Source organism: Medicago truncatula, chromosome 2 (genome assembly GCF_003473485.1).
Source record: "Medicago truncatula cultivar Jemalong A17 chromosome 2, MtrunA17r5.0-ANR, whole genome shotgun sequence".
Lineage (NCBI taxonomy): Eukaryota > Viridiplantae > Streptophyta > Magnoliopsida > Fabales > Fabaceae > Medicago > Medicago truncatula.
Window position 1 is genome coordinate 13758050 of NC_053043.1, and position 13926 is coordinate 13771975.

Here is a 13926-nt window from a genome sequence, read left to right on the forward strand (position 1 = left end):
AAACTGTAGAAAAAGCAATGTAATGATTCAGAGACACTTTTGAATGACTTACAAGACAAGTAAAGACATTTCGAAAAGTTTATGCAAGAAAAACATAGGTAAAATTGTGATTGAAAATACTGCGAGGCAGAGACAATTTGAACTGTGCAGTTGAAATTTGATAATTGACAAAGTTTGAAATGAAATTGGGCCCAGTATTTTTAGGTCCAAAAACAGGGTATAACAGCTGCCCCTATTTAAGTTTCTTTGTCTGGAGAGTCAAGAGACGGAGTCTTTGGCTTGACAGGACGAAGATACTTAAATATTAGCATTTGCACTGTGTTTGGACGTAAAAATACGCCTACCCATTTTCAAATAATATGCATGCCATGCATCATTTGGATTATGAATGCAAGACCTCATGGGGATTGGAATTAACAAAATATGTCGTATCCATTGCGGATTGGTAGACATTGACAAAGATAGTGAATAGCAGAGTAACGGGAAACTAGAAACAAGTTGGACAGGTACAAGCTGTTCTTGGATTCAAACTAGCCACTTGACCGGGATGAAACAAACAGACAACTGCGAGTTGTTCTTATGGATTCGAACTGGTCACTTCACAGGGGATAGAGGTTACTGGACAAACATGAGTTGTTCTTATGGATTCGAACTGGTAACTCACTTGGGGATATTGGAAAGTGCGAGTTGTTCTTATGGATTCGAACTGGTGACCCGACTGGGAAAAAGAGAAAATTGGCAAGTACGAGTTGTTCTTACGGATTCGAACTGGTGACTCGACTGGAAAAAGAGAAATTGACAAGTACGAGTTGTTCTTATGGATTCGAACTGGTGACTCGACTGAAAACATGTAAAATTGGCAGGTACGAGTTGTTCTTAAGGATTCGAACTGGTTACTCGACTGAAAGCAAGGCAAATAGACAGGTGCGAGCTTGTTCTTGGATGCGAACTGGTTACTCCACCGGAGACAAATACAAAATAGACAGGCGCAAGCTGCTCTTGGATCGAGCTAGCCACTTGAGCGAACAGAAACAGATAGACGGGTACAAGCTGTTCTTGGACTTGAACTAGCCACTTGACCCAAAATCATAGACACATAGACAGGTACGAGCTGTTCTTGGATTCGAACTGGTCACTCGACCGAAAGCAAAGGCAAATAAACAGGTGTGAGCTTGTTCTTGGATGCGAACTGGTTACTCCACCAGACAGAAACAGATAGACAGGTACAAGCTGCTCTTGGATTGAGTTAGCCACTTGACCAAACGGAAACATATTGACAGGTACAAGCTGCTCTTGGATTGAGCTGGGCACTCGACCGATAACATAAGCAAATTGATAGGTACAAGCTGTTCTTGGACTTGAACTAGCCACTTGACCGAACAGAAACATATTCACTGGGGATTGGTTTTTTTTTTGACAAAATATAGATTGAGATTGACTTGACGTCGATTTGAATTGAAAGGCAGAAATTGACCGATATTATTGGCTCACAAGGTTTTGACAGAGAACCTGACATGAGTATCGAATTGAGACTGATGTTGACATTGGAAATGCAATATGCACGGATGATATAACAGTTTCATTAAATGCATGGGCACGTAATATGCATGATTATGCATGTATGAATGCTTGTAATGCATGACTGTTGGCATTTTGTAGGCACGACTTCACGGGGAAGACAAGACATCAGAGTATTGGGCACGTAGTGGCTCGTGCTATATTACACATTCTTGGAAATCCTCTTTGGAGATGACGTCGTTAGGAGACGTTTCGGGACCTAGGCTGAGGGCCGGTAGCTATGCAACTTGCTAGGGATAGAATCTTGGGAGACTCTACTGAGAATAATGCCGGATGTATCGTGGACGTCGCATCTGTGGTCAATGCTTTTTGCATGTTATTTTCTCAATTTTCATTCATTCATTTTTTGCATCCCATTTTTGCCTGGATCGCCCTTTCGGGTTTTCGACCCACCGGGGAAATAAATTCTTTTCAATGCCCCATTTTTGCCTGAACTGCCCTTTCGGGTTGTCAATCCAGCGGGTGCTCATTTTTGCCTAAGCCGCCCTTTCGGGTTTTCAACTTAGCGAGCCTATTCAATTTCATGCATTTTCATTCTGTTTTTTCATTCTTGCCATTGACCACAGACTATCCTGGAGGAGAACCTGCTTGTAACACATATTGAAATAGACATCAACATACTCTCGCTCATGCATGTTTCATTTGAATGTACCCTGTTGCTCAGGTTTGCTTTTCAAAATAGACAAAGGTTTTCAATTTCAAAATGTTTGTTTCAAGCATTGTTATTATCAAAATAGAAAGAAAATGTTTTGTATATAGCTTTGAAAGTAGGAGAAAAATAGAGTTTCAAACAAAAACACAAGCTCAAATTGATGTATAAGAGTGGTGGTCAGCCGGGGGCGTGACTCCACGGATTCACAAAGCTTGGAAAATGGTAATTTTTATTGGTTGGTGGTACATTGAACACAGCAATCATTACATTTCCTGAAAACTTTGAATTCGCAAGCATAGGAGCTTTTGATGAAGATAGTCATTAACAGCTGCAGATGCCCCAAGGGGACGGTGGTTGGCCAGATATAGTTACTTGCCTTCGGTTTCAATCTCATTTTTGCATGAACCGCCCTTCCGGGTTTTCGGTCCATCGAGACGCTCATTCTTGCCTGAGTTGTGTACAATCTCAGCGAGCTTTTCATATATATTTTTTTTGTCCCTTATTTTTGCCTGGACCGCCCTTTCGGGTTTCAATCCACCGGGAAGCGCATTTTTGCCTAGGCCGCCCTTTCGGGTTTTCGACCTACCACGCTGTTCTTTTCATATTTCTAGGCAAAGTATTTCTTGACTATATCGGCATTCACTGGATTTGGAAGTTCTACACCATCCATGTGTGTAAGGATTAAAGCACCACCGGAGAAGGCCTTCTTGACAACATAAGGACCTTCATAGTTAGGCGTCCACTTGCCCCTTGGGTCGGGTTGCTGGCTTATCCTTCTTTTCAATACAAGTTCCCCTACCTTGAATTCTCGAGGATGGACTTTCTTGTCAAAAGCAGTCTTCATTCTTGCTTGATATGACTGTCCACGAGCCATGGCATCCATACGTTTTTCCTCAATCAAATTCAACTGATCATACCGGCTTTGGCACCATTCAGCCTCGGATAACTTTGCTTCCATGATCACACGGAGAGATGGATCTCCACTTCCAAAGGAAGAACTGCTTCCATACCATATACAAGAGAGAAAGGGGTTGCCCCGGTTGAACTGCGCACAGTAGTACGGTAGCCATGCAGAGCATAGGGTAACATCTCATGCCAGTCCTTGTAAGTGGTTACCATCTTCTGGACAATTCTCTTGATATTCTTGTTGGCGGCCTCAACTGCACCATTCATCTGAGGTCTATAGGGAGAAGAGTTATGATGCTCAATTTTGAATTCTTCACAAAGAGCTTGCACCACATTATTATTCAGGTTGGTACCATTGTCGGTAATAATCTTGCTGGGAACACCATATCGACAGATGATGTTGTTCTTGATGAACTTAGCTACCACTTGCTTGGTCACATTAGTATAAGGTGCTGCTTCAACCCACTTGGTGAAGTAGTCAATTGCCACTAAAATGAAACGATGACCATTTGAAGCCTTCGGTTCAATTCTTCCAATCATGTCGATGCCCCACATTGAGAACGGCCATGGGGATGAAATAACATTGAGAGCGTGCGGAGGCACATGAATCTTATCAGCATAGATTTGACATTTGTGGCACTTTCTGGCGTGTTGGTAGCAATCATGCTCCATGGCCATCCAGTAGTAACCTGCTCGTAACAACTTCCTTGACATAGTATGCCCCGTAGCATGGGTCCCGAAGGTACCGTCATGTACATCATGCATTAACTGCTCTGCTTCATGTTCATCAACACATCTTAACAATACCATGTCATAGTTTCTCTTGTACAGAATATCTCCATCTAACAGGAATCTACTGGCCAATCTTCTCAGGGTCTTCTTATCTTGTTTGGAAGCACCCGGCGGATACTCACGGCTCAGCAAGAACTGTTTGATGTCGTAGTACCAGGGTTTATAGTCAACCACATTTTCACCAGCCTGATCGATCACATCCCCAATAGCAAACACATGTGAAGGTCTTTCAAGGCATTGCACTTTGATTATTGGCACATCATTCCAATGGTTTACTCGAAACATGGAGGATAGAGTAGCAAGAGCATCAGCCATTTGGTTCTCATCACGAGGAATATGGTGCAGCTCAACCTTTGTAAAATATGTCAGCAGACGTCTCGCATAATCATGATAAGGAATCAACTTAGCATGGTGGGTCTCCCATCCACCCTTTATCTGATTGATGACGAGCGCAGAATCTCCATAGATGTCGAGGTGTTTGATTCTCATGTCAATTGCTTCCTCGATCCCAAAGATACATGCTTCATACTCAGCCATATTGTTGGTACATTCGAACAAAATTCGGGCGGTAAAAGGAATGTGATGCCCCTGTGGGGATACAATGACTGCCCCAATTCCTTTACCATAAGCATTGACAGCACCATCAAAGACTAAACCCCACTTGCTATTGGGATCTGGACCTTCATCAATCAACGGTTCTTCGCAGTCTTTTGATTTTAAATACATGATCTCTTCATCGGGGAAATCGAACTCAATTGGTTGGTAATCATCAAGAGGTTGGTAAGCAAGATGATCGGCAAGAATGCTACCTTTGATTGCCTTTTGAGTTTTGAACACAATATCGTATTCAGACAAAAGCATCTGCCAGCGTGCAATCTTCCCAGTAACAGCAGCTTTCTCAAAGATATACTTTATCGGATCCATTCTGGATATCAACCAAGTTGTATGATTCACCAAATAATGACGCAGGCGTTTAGCGGCCCAAGCCAAAGCACAACAAGTCTTCTCAAGCATTGTATACCGAGTTTCGCAATCGGTAAACTTCTTGCTTAGGTAGTAGATAGCATGTTCTTTCTTTCCAGTCTCATCTTGTTGACCAAGCACGCATCCCACAGATTCATCAAACACTGACAAATACAAAATCAAAGGTCTTCCTTCCACGGGAGGGACAAGGATAGGTGGTTCCAGTAGGTAATTCTTGATGCTATCAAAAGCTTCTTGGCATTCATCATTCCATACAATAGGTCGATTCTTGCTCAAGCAGTCGAGTGATCTCATATGGTATATCACCATCCTCTTCATCTTCGGCTTCATACACAGGGAATTCAAAATTTGGAGGAACTGTAGGATTACTGTGTTCAACGGGTTTATTATGGTTCAAACTGCATAGAATGGTTGAATGATTTTAGAAAATGGTTTTTTTTTTCTTTTTATGCAGTTCTTTGAAATTGATAAGAAAAATAAAGATGTTTTGGTTTTTTCTGGTATTACCATTATTTCCAAAAAAAAAAGAACTAAAAAAAAAAAAAAAAAGTCGTGAAAGAAACGACAATTTTTATTAATAACGGCGATGCCGAAACAAACATGCCCTTACAGAAAATATCACTGTCGCTTCGGGCAGAGCGAGAGGATTGTTATTTTTGAAAAACAAAACACTTAAGCAACAAGACACATTACTCGGAAACATGCATGATTGAAGGAATGATGATGGCATCCCAATTTCTCGCAATGCCTCCTGGTATAACAAACATAGGCCTAGGACTACATCCAGTCGCCTCTTCAGTAATTGCATTGATAAACTCAGCACTGTAGAAGATTCATGTGGAGACTCCTGAAGTTGGGGAATATCCGAGACCCTCTTTATGCTTATTCTCAAGGAGTTGTATTAACTTGCCCCAGCCAGCAGCTTGTCCTTCTTGGATGTCATTGACAGTCAGATAATTGTCGTTCATCAGTTTCTGGATGTCATTCTGAACAACGTAGCAACCCCAAGGATTATGGAAGCATTCTGGGCAACTGGCATGATCATGGTCAAACAGAGAGGCTTGGCATAACTCGATGTGTAGTGGCACCAGAGGAGTTGCAACGTTACAAACATCCGATCTGGGAGCTTCCTCATATACCTCAATCATGTTTACAGCAGCGTGATTCGGAAGAGGATTGTCGACGACATGAGGGACGTTATTCTCAAAGGTCAATTTTCCTTGGTCTATGAGTTTTTTTACAATGTACCTCAACGCGTAGCATCCTTCGACATCATGACCCATAGCACCTTGATGGAAATCACACTTGAGGTCCGAACGGAACTCGGGAGGCGATGGATCAGGTGGAGGCTTGCCCTGTCTGGTTGTGCAGTGCCCTTTGAGAAGTAGAGTCGGGAGTAATTCAGCATATAACATTGGTATCAGAGGAAAGGTAGGTCTAGCCTGTTGCTGCTGTCGTTGTTGAGCTGGAGGCTGTTGTTGCATTCGCTGGACGACGGCATTAACGGGTACCTGAGGTTGACCCGATGGCAAAGGATACTGATGATAGAATGGTGGAAATAAGGGATGCTGAGAGTATTGCGCATACGTGTACGACGGAGGTAGCTGAGCAGCATTGATGTCCATGACCTGGAACGTGATCAGAAAGGTTTCGGGACAGATAGTTATTGGCAGATCTATCTCCCCAAGAATGTTCTTACGGGATCCGTCGAAGGCTTTAACCAGAAAGGTGCTCATTCCCAAGGGAGTTCCCCGATAGCTCAATCGATCCAGAGTGGCCGTTGTCTGAGGCAAGGTGGTATTGACAGAGACATGGTTCTTCCCAGGAATCTGGCCATTATTGACAGTACCAGAAACGCCAACTGCAGTACTGGGAGTGAAGAACGGTGGAAGCCCATACGGAAACCCAGCTGTCATAGCAAAGCGAGCGTCTGCAGATGTGGTGGGGAGCACGCTTGTAGTCACCGGTGCAGCTGTGGCTATAGGGATAGCCGTAGCTGATTGTTCTTGAGCGGCTAGCAGAGCAGTCATGACATCATTAGCTTTAGCCAATTCCTCCCTTAGAGTGGCTAACTCGGTACGGAGCTGAGCGTTCTCTTCTTCCATAGCCTTTTTCCTTCTTCTGTACTCTCTGGTTCGATCGATTCTATCAGGTTCGTAGACCTTCTGAGCACGAGCCACTTTTCAAACTGTGGCAGAGGAACCAGGAAGTAGTGAGCAATTGGAAGCCTTTGTGACCGATGTATGATGCATATGATGCATGATATGCAGATGCAAATGCAAAAACGACTCTTTTTAATGTCATCGAAGGACTTTTTAAACAAATTCGAAACATTGTAAACACTGTTAAACAAGCAAAATAAGGTTTTACAATGGTAAACTTATGAATACAAGTTCACACCTGCGGTGTCTTACAATGTTTCGATCTGTCTAAAAAAATCTTCGATGTATGCGTGAAAAAAAACTTATGCATGAATGCATGTATGCATGGTTGTTTTGTTTAGTTACAAAGAACAAGGTGGGTTGAGATTCAAAGTAACAGGGCCACGGATGGACACGGCGTCCGGTGAACTAAGGCTTTGGATAGTAGTAACCAAGGTTCTAACACAGTTCCCAAACTGCAACCTCTCTCACATATATCATGGTAGTACAGGACGACACCCGTTCCATGATTATTTGTGAGAAGGTCTAGTTTGAGTGTAGTATCGCGTGACGACTAAAGTTTGAGACAACACTCAATTTAGCCACCGCACTACGTCCTAAAAAGGCTAGGATGGGTTTGGTAACTACGGTTCATAGCTTCGTCGAACAATTGAAAGTGAAGTGCCTAAGCATGACAACACACGCCGACAATATCACCTTCAAAATGCCTCAGCTATGTGAGATTGATCGCATAATCCAATACACGAGGCAACCCCCGGATCGAATTGTCGATTATATCTCTACCTAAACATAAGTTCACTCAGCCCGGGTATAGGACTTTTGATATTCTCACCCCACACGTTAAATGAAAATAAACAAGTATTCACATATGTAAGTAATAAAACAAAGCGTGAATATAAACTAAGGAAAACTAGGCGCGACCCGCTAAAAAGAGTCCCCAGTGAAGTCGCCATTTCTGTTATCATGGTTTTTGGGTGCCAAGCCATTAATTGGACTTGAACCTTTCGACCGTTGATATCTCTCTTTTTTCTTGGGAAGGGTAAAAGGAGAAAAACCCTTAAAAAGTTCTAGATTCGGGGGTCGTTTTCACTACGGGAAGGTGTTAGGCACCCGGAGCGATTATGGTATTCCATAAGAACCGTTCTCCTAAGTTTATTTCTACGCTTTAGTTTTATTGCTTATTTGTAAAAAAAGAAGGTATGATTAGTGAAGAATGGGGGTGAGAAGAAGTAGAATTTTGATTTTATTTCGGCTTGGAGGGGTTAAAGTCCCTTGCCTACGTACCGTTTTACGGGATCAAAACCGGCGTAGTTCTTGCTAAAAAGACTTGTTGCTTTTTTTGTTTTAATTGTTTGATTTTAAATTTTGAAAATGATTTGAAGAAGGGGATTGAGAGGCTTCATGAGCATTAGAGTATGAAAAAGTGGGGGTTTGTTTAGTGATTTTGCAAAAAAAGTCTAAATGATTAGATTTATTTGAGAATTTTATTAAGAAAATAAAAGGTGAAAAATTGTTGGAGTTTTGACTCCATTTTTATGAAAAATATTTGAAGCGAATTTGTTTGCATATTTTTTGGAAAAAAACTGGATTTTCTCTAAGTGTTTAAGCCTAAGCATTCATCTAACCATGCAATCCTAGCCATACATCTACACATACAATCCTAGGCATACATCTACGGTGAGTGTGTGCGTGCCGGTGCGTCATAGTGTCCATAGTCCATATTACAAAAATTGCCTAAATACATTAATTCTATGGCCTCTTTGCCAAGCTACAAACCAATGATAACACATTACATCACCGAATGAATTAAAATTTGCAAAAATAAATGCTAAGCTAAAGAAAGTGGAGGAGATAGTGAAATGCTATGAGTGAAGTCACATAAGGAACAAAATGTTAGTGAAACAAGGAAAAATATAATGGGAATGATAAAAAATGCACCAAATGAATGTGCAATAAAAAGGGGTAAAAATATGAGAATTTATCAATCACAATATGTAAAAATGCATCAAGAACATATATGGAATTTTAATGAGCAAAAATTAAAGAACAAAGTAAAGGAAATAAATGCAAAAATAAGCAAATAAATTCTAATACTTAGAGGAAAAATTAAAATGATGGGGAAATATTTTTAGAAAATTTTTTAGAAGCATAAAACACCAAGAAAGTGTAAAAAAGGTATTTAAAACACAATTAAAAAGCAATTAAAAAAAAACTCAGCAGGATTTAATCTGGACCGTTGGATGAATCCAGAGGTCCAGATCAAGCTCTCAAAATCACATCACAGCCATTTGATCAAAGATCAAAGGGTCCAGAAAAAAGCATAAAAGATAGTGTAAAATGCAGGAAGCACAGTGACCGTTAGATCAAAGATCTAACGGTTCAAACAGAAGATATACCAAATTCCACACAAAAAGTCATGCACAGGATTCAAAATCAAACACACAGCAGCCATCAGATCTTGGAACAATCCAGATCTGATGGTTCACAGAGCGAGGGAACACAACAAGAGCACGCACGCGCGCGCGTGGGATCGGAGGGAGTATAAAAAGGATTTTCTTCACAAAAAAATCACAAAACCTTTTCTTCTTCTCTCTCTAAGTTAAACTTAGAGAGAGAAGCTCTCCCTTCTCTCTAAAACACGGCGGCCGGAGCTGATGGTGGTGGTGATTCCGGCGCGGCGGCCGGCCGGTTTCCGGCGGCGGCGCCACCGCGCCGGAAAATTCAAACTACTTTTTTTTTCAAAATTTTTACATCAAAAGTTCCGTCACCACCTCCTCTACACAAATCCGGTGCTAGTTTTAAAAAGGGGTGAGAGATTCGTCGTAGATCTACACTTGAACTTTCGGAATTTTTTCACTCTTTTTGTAAAAAAGCTTACGGATCTAGATATCCTTTTCGCTCTAGAGTCCGAATCCGGCCTCAAAATTTCAAAAATCCGAACGTACAAACTTAGATCTACAAATCTTGATTCGTAACAAACTTTTCACATGTGTATATGCGCGAAAACGAGGGAAAAAAGTGTTACCGTCGTCGTGAAACGGAGGAAAAATCCGAGCCTCCTCTTCTCTCCGCCGCGCGCGCGCGTTATGCTCCGGTGGTGCCGCTTTTGCTCGAAAATCCGGTACGGATTTGGTGTTGGTGTGATGATTCGCGGTGGTTTTGAATGATTCCGGTTCGGATTTGTTGATTTTGTGATGATTTGAGTTGGTTTTGAGTGAATCCGGTTCGGATTTGTTGATTTTGTGAAGATTTGTTCTTGGTGTTCTTGGAGAATTTTTTGGTGATTTTCTGTTTTGGATCTAACTGATTTTGGAGAGAGAAAGAAATTTCTGTTTTTGTGATGTGACTGATTCTGATTTTTTTATTTGGATCTGACACATCTATTTATAGCCTGCCATGTGTATTTGTGGGCCAATGAGAAAATGCCATCTGGACTGAGACTGAAGTGTGCGAAAATTCTGGACAAAAATGCCCCTGGGACCTTTTCTGCAAAAAAAATAATAAAAAAGGACTGGAAAATGAAAGTAAGGACTGAAATGAAATTAAAAACTGTTTGGACAAAAAATGCAATTTTGGGACCTCAATTGAGGGACCAAAATGCAATTAAAAATAAAATTGAATAAAAAACGTAATTTGACCAAACGTAAAGCGAAACAAAAAATAAAATTGACAAAACGGACTAAAACGAATCAATGGCTTAAATGAGGTACTTCAAAGTAACCTCTCTATGCCGAAATTTTGTGTGAAATGACCAAAATGCCCCTAGGGCTAAAAATGACCTAAACAGATTCAAATTGACTTGACACTGACTCAGATGCAAGTTTGAAATGAATTTAACAAGGTTTACTGATGAAATGTTAAAAATCAATCTGAAAAGACTCAGAGACAGTCACAAGGATGAAAATGGGTCCCACTGCAGGAAATGACCAAAATACCCTTCTGTACGACTTTTTGCAAATTTTGAAATAAACTGTAGAAAAAGCAATGTAATGATTCAGAGACACTTTTGAATGACTTACAAGACAAGTAAAGACATTTCGAAAAGTTTTATGCAAGAAAAACATAGGTAAAATTGTGATTGAAAATACTGCGAGGCAGAGACAATTTGAACTGTGCAGTTGAAATTTGATAATTGACAAAGTTTGAAATGAAATTGGGCCCAGTATTTTTAGGTCCAAAAACAGGGTATAACAGCTGCCCCTATTTAAGTTTCTTTGTCTGGAGAGTCAAGAGACGGAGTCTTTGGCTTGACAGGACGAAGATACTTAAATATTAGCATTTGCACTGTGTTTGGACGTAAAAATACGCCTACCCATTTTCAAATAATATGCATGCCATGCATCATTTGGATTATGAATGCAAGACCTCATGGGGATTGGAATTAACAAAATATGTCGTATCCATTGCGGGATTGGTAGACATTGACAAAGATAGTGAATAGCAGAGTAACGGGAAACTAGAAACAAGTTGGACAGGTACAAGCTGTTCTTGGATTCAAACTAGCCACTTGACCGGGGATGAAACAAACAGACAACTGCGAGTTGTTCTTATGGATTCGAACTGGTCACTTCACAGGGGATAGAGGTTACTGGACAAACATGAGTTGTTCTTATGGATTCGAACTGGTAACTCACTTGGGGATATTGGAAAGTGCGAGTTGTTCTTATGGATTCGAACTGGTGACCCGACTGGGAAAAAGAGAAAATTGGCAAGTACGAGTTGTTCTTACGGATTCGAACTGGTGACTCGACTGGAAAAAGAGAAAATTGACAAGTACGAGTTGTTCTTATGGATTCGAACTGGTGACTCGACTGAAAACATGTAAAATTGGCAGGTACGAGTTGTTCTTAAGGATTCGAACTGGTTACTCGACTGAAAGCAAGGCAAATAGACAGGTGCGAGCTTGTTCTTGGATGCGAACTGGTTACTCCACCGGAGACAAATACAAAATAGACAGGCGCAAGCTGCTCTTGGATCGAGCTAGCCACTTGAGCGAACAGAAACAGATAGACGGGTACAAGCTGTTCTTGGACTTGAACTAGCCACTTGACCCAAAATCATAGACACATAGACAGGTACGAGCTGTTCTTGGATTCGAACTGGTCACTCGACCGAAAGCAAAGGCAAATAAACAGGTGTGAGCTTGTTCTTGGATGCGAACTGGTTACTCCACCAGACAGAAACAGATAGACAGGTACAAGCTGCTCTTGGATTGAGTTAGCCACTTGACCAAACGGAAACATATTGACAGGTACAAGCTGCTCTTGGATTGAGCTGGGCACTCGACCGATAACATAAGCAAATTGATAGGTACAAGCTGTTCTTGGACTTGAACTAGCCACTTGACCGAACAGAAACATATTCACTGGGGATTGGTTTTTTTTTTTGACAAAATATAGATTGAGATTGACTTGACGTCGATTTGAATTGAAAGGCAGAAATTGACCGATATTATTGGCTCACAAGGTTTTGACAGAGAACCTGACATGAGTATCGAATTGAGACTGATGTTGACATTGGAAATGCAATATGCACGGATGATATAACAGTTTCATTAAATGCATGGGCACGTAATATGCATGATTATGCATGTATGAATGCTTGTAATGCATGACTGTTGGCATTTTGTAGGCACGACTTCACGGGGAAGACAAGACATCAGAGTATTGGGCACGTAGTGGCTCGTGCTATATTACACATTCTTGGAAATCCTCTTTGGAGATGACGTCGTTAGGAGACGTTTCGGGACCTAGGCTGAGGGCCGGTAGCTATGCAACTTGCTAGGGATAGAATCTTGGGAGACTCTACTGAGAATAATGCCGGATGTATCGTGGACGTCGCATCTGTGGTCAATGCTTTTTGCATGTTATTTTCTCAATTTTCATTCATTCATTTTTTGCATCCCATTTTTGCCTGGATCGCCCTTTCGGGTTTTCGACCCACCGGGGAAATAAATTCTTTTCAATGCCCCATTTTTGCCTGAACTGCCCTTTCGGGTTGTCAATCCAGCGGGGTGCTCATTTTTGCCTAAGCCGCCCTTTCGGGTTTTCAACTTAGCGAGCCTATTCAATTTCATGCATTTTCATTCTGTTTTTTCATTCTTGCCATTGACCACAGACTATCCTGGAGGAGAACCTGCTTGTAACACATATTGAAATAGACATCAACATACTCTCGCTCATGCATGTTTCATTTGAATGTACCCTGTTGCTCAGGTTTGCTTTTCAAAATAGACAAAAGGTTTTCAATTTTCAAAATGTTTGTTTCAAGCATTGTTATTATCAAAATAGAAAGAAAATGTTTTGTATATAGCTTTGAAAGTAGGAGAAAAATAGAGTTTCAAACAAAAACACAAGCTCAAATTGATGTATAAGAGTGGTGGTCAGCCGGGGGCGTGACTCCACGGATTCACAAAGCTTGGAAAATGGTAATTTTTATTGGTTGGTGGTACATTGAACACAGCAATCATTACATTTCCTGAAAACTTTGAATTCGCAAGCATAGGAGCTTTTGATGAAGATAGTCATTAACAGCTGCAGATGCCCCAAGGGGGACGGTGGTTGGCCAGATATAGTTACTTGCCTTCGGTTTCAATCTCATTTTTGCATGAACCGCCCTTCCGGGTTTTCGGTCCATCGAGACGCTCATTCTTGCCTGAGTTGTGTACAATCTCAGCGAGCTTTTCATATATATTTTTTTTGTCCCTTATTTTTGCCTGGACCGCCCTTTCGGGTTTTCAATCCACCGGGAAGCGCATTTTTGCCTAGGCCGCCCTTTCGGGTTTTCGACCTACCACGCTGTTCTTTTCATATTTCTAGGCAAAGTATTTCTTGACTATATCGGCATTCACTG